Source organism: Nicotiana sylvestris, chromosome 2, assembly GCF_000393655.2.
Source record: "Nicotiana sylvestris chromosome 2, ASM39365v2, whole genome shotgun sequence".
Taxonomy (NCBI): Eukaryota; Viridiplantae; Streptophyta; class Magnoliopsida; order Solanales; family Solanaceae; genus Nicotiana; species Nicotiana sylvestris.
Window position 1 is genome coordinate 51049884 of NC_091058.1, and position 3674 is coordinate 51053557.

Here is a 3674-nt window from a genome sequence, read left to right on the forward strand (position 1 = left end):
TGGTTCGTGGACTGTTAAACAGAGTCATTCTTTTCCTCGATTCGGGATTAAACTGGTGACTTGGGACACCCTAAATCTCCCAAGTGGCGACTCTGAAATAAATAAACAAATCCCGTTTTGATTGTCCTTTAATTGGAAAAAAACTCCCTTCCGCGCCCCTTTGCGGGCGGCGCGGGCGAAAAAGGAGGTGTGACAGCTCTGGCGACGCTGCTGGGGAACGAACCCAGAATCTCTGGTTCAGGGTTCAGAATTCGAGCTTAGATAAATTGTTGTATTTGATTGTATCTGATTTTCCTACATGTTTTATGTTGAATGTGCTAAATGTTATCGCTTTGATATTATCTGAATTGTATATAAACTGTGCCGACACCCTTCTCTCTTCACCTCCGGGGATGTGCTTACTGGTTGAGACTCCCTATTCTGTTAGTGTCATACCTTGAAATAAGAAAGAGGCTGGACAAGTTACTAAGCCGGATGGCCCTTTGGTTCCCGGAAAGTTGCCCCCTCCTCGATTCGAGTTGTCCGCTCGGGTATACAGTCTAGAACACCGACTCAGGTTTTGAACATAGAATAACATGACTTCATGTCGGATCCCTAGTAGGAACGATTATTTGCATCATGTTGCATTTGACTTAGGGGACTCAACACAGGGGTTGGGTCCGTCTAGGACTAGCAACCTGAAATGAAAAGACCATCCTGATGCATCCTATTTGTGTTGTGCATTTATTTGTTCCGAACCCGCATGTGTGACCGGTTTCTGAATCTCGGGAACGTTGGAAAATTGAAAAAAAAAGGAGAAAAAGAGAGAAATAACAGTTAGGGAGTTAATTGATTGTTTTAGAAAAACCTAGTGTCCAAGTACTGTCGGAACTCTGCCGAAATTTTTAAAAAAAAGTATTTTACTTTTAAAATTGTTTGTTTACCCAAAAAAAAGCAGAAAGTGTGTAGGAAAGAGTCCTTTATTTTAGTTTGCTTTGTTTTCAAAAAAACGGAAAGGAAAAATAGTTTCTTTTGCTAAAAAAAAGGAAAAATATGTTTGTTTTCAAAATTAGTTAATTTATTTGCCCGAACTACGCATGGTTTGATTCTCACCGGATGCGAGATACGTAGGCAACCCTCATCGGGTCCAACCTCCCCTTTTGCTAAAATAGCCAAAAAAACATGTCAAAATTTTAATTTTTGTCATAAATAAGTCGGGTAATGCCGCTCATGACAAATATAGCCAAATGTTCCCAAACGGAACGCCGAAAGGCTGGTATAAACAGCCACCTTTGGTTATGTTTTGATTTTTGACCCTCACAGCCTTAAAATCTTCGTCCCTGAGACGCTGAAAGGCCGTGTTTGCAATACCGGGTCTTTTATTCTAATTTGAAAAAATAAATAAGAAAAGAGTCATAAATAAGTGGGGTCACGACGTTTTGTCAAAAATAGCCGAATGTTCTCGAAAGAGACGCCGGAAGGCTGACTTTGCATAAACGACCATCTTTGGTCATTCTTTTTGGTTGTGACCAGTTATCCCGCACAACCTTAAAATCTTCGTCTCCGAAGTGCTGAAAGGTCGTGTTTGCAAAACCAGGTCTTTTATTATTTGAAAAAATAAGAAAAATAGTTAGTGGTCAAGTGAATACCGTTTGGTTTTTAGTTAAAATAAGTCGGCCCGACTTCGGTAATGTCTTAAACCGTTCTTGCCGAGATAGCCTTAGAGTATCTCTCAGTTGTCGAAGGGCTATTTTTGTAAAAGAACGAACAAGTTTGTGAAAGGTCGTAAAATAATCCTTCCCGACCTTAAAATTCATGTGAAATTGAGAAGGGGCCACGTCTGGAAAACAACCATTTGGTTAAAATTGGCATATAGGGGAAGGAATCTGGCTGTTTGTTTTTGAGTTTGTAATTTTTTGATTAGAGTATGCGGGTTATTTGATTTTCGAGACCGTTTGTTGTCTTTTGTCAAAGTCTGTTAGTATTGTCAGTTTTTAAACTTTTGTAATCAAGTTTGTTTTATTATGAAAATTGAAAATTCAAAAAAAAAATGTTTTATTATTATTTATCTTTTATTGGGCCGAACTACGCAAGGTCTGATTCATGTAGGGTCATGATACATAGGCAATCTCCATAAGATTCGACCACAACAACAAAAAAAGAGAAAAAAAATCGAAAAAAATCGAAAAAAATCGAAAAAAAAAGAAAGAAAAATGAAAGAAAAGAAAAAAAGGGAAAAAGATGTTGTTAATGAGGACCGACGGAGTCCATTCTAACCTGTTTTGTTTTGAATCACAAAGAAAGTTAAGGTGGTTGGTTTGTGGTAAGCCGTAAACACAAGATCCAGGAAAACCTGATTGTAATCCAAGACAATGACACCGAGAAGATCACACAGAATCTTTTACCTGCACATCATGATACACACTTTGTGGGGATGAGGCCTGTTGACAGGGAGCACTCGAATCCTATTGGGAACTTATTGATTGAGGTTGATGATATTGAAGTTGGTAATGGTCTTGGCAATATTGATGCGAAGCTCAGTGGCTAAGATGTCAGGCTTGATAAAGTGGGAGGACGCTCCGTTCCTTGGTTAGCAAGAGAGAAGCTTTTGGTGGCTTATTTTGTTGTCATTTCTGTTGTCCGAGTTATTTGCAGGGTTGTAATCCGGACATTGTCTTGTGTCAAACCCTCTTATCCTTCCATTTTCGTCATAGTGGTTTGTTTAGTGTTGTCTAGGATTTGTTTTAGGTTTGGTCCAAAGTTGTACCCCAGTTGTTTTGTTTGTTTTGTTATTCAAACCATTTCACCATTAGTCTAATGCAAAATCCGGTCTTTTATTATTTCCAGTCATCTTTTTGTTTAGTTCTTTTATCATTTTGTTCAGCGTCGATTCTAGTGACATGACATGCGCACACAATTTGGGCCTAATCTTAAAAGGTAATCATAAAACCATTGAGAGGTGATCAGAACATTTAAAAGAAATAAGGATGGTTTGAGATTATTCGGAGCTCGAGTCATGTGGAACTGGGGCAAGTAAAACATAAAGAAAACCGTTAAAGCAGGATTCGCCAAATTGACATGAGGGTCGAGAGTGAGACTGTTGCCCAACGGTGTTTTAGATATGACAAATGAAAAAGCAAATGTGTGAATCTAATTGTCAAGTCCAGCACCATCAGAAGAGGCTACAAATCTTTGTTTAATTGTGTTATTTGCACTTGGCATGTTTTGAAGACTGGAATGACGAAGGCATTTTGTTCTGCTACCTAAACACTTTATCCTTCGTTACCCCTTTTTGAGACTTATTTATTTTATTTCATACCCCTCATTCAGAATCAGTAGCGAAGGTTAGAAACACAACCGTGGAAGAAAAAGAAGAAAAAAAAGGAAAAGAAAGCAACAAAAACAACAACAACAAAAAAACAACAAAAGAGAAAGAAAAATAAAATGATAACAAAAATAAAAGAAAATCAGAAGAAAACAGAGGAATTGGGAACTACGTTTGACCTGATTCCTCAAAGAGGATACGTAGGCGCCTCACGGCTCGGTCATAGGGTGCATAGTGTGCATAATGTGCATATTGTAACATAGTGTAAAGCAAAAAATAAAAATCCCCAAGCAAGAAACTGGGGCAGAAGTTGTGCTTGATGTAAAGAAAGCCGGTTTCGAAGGCTGTAATTTTGAACCCCAAATTGATT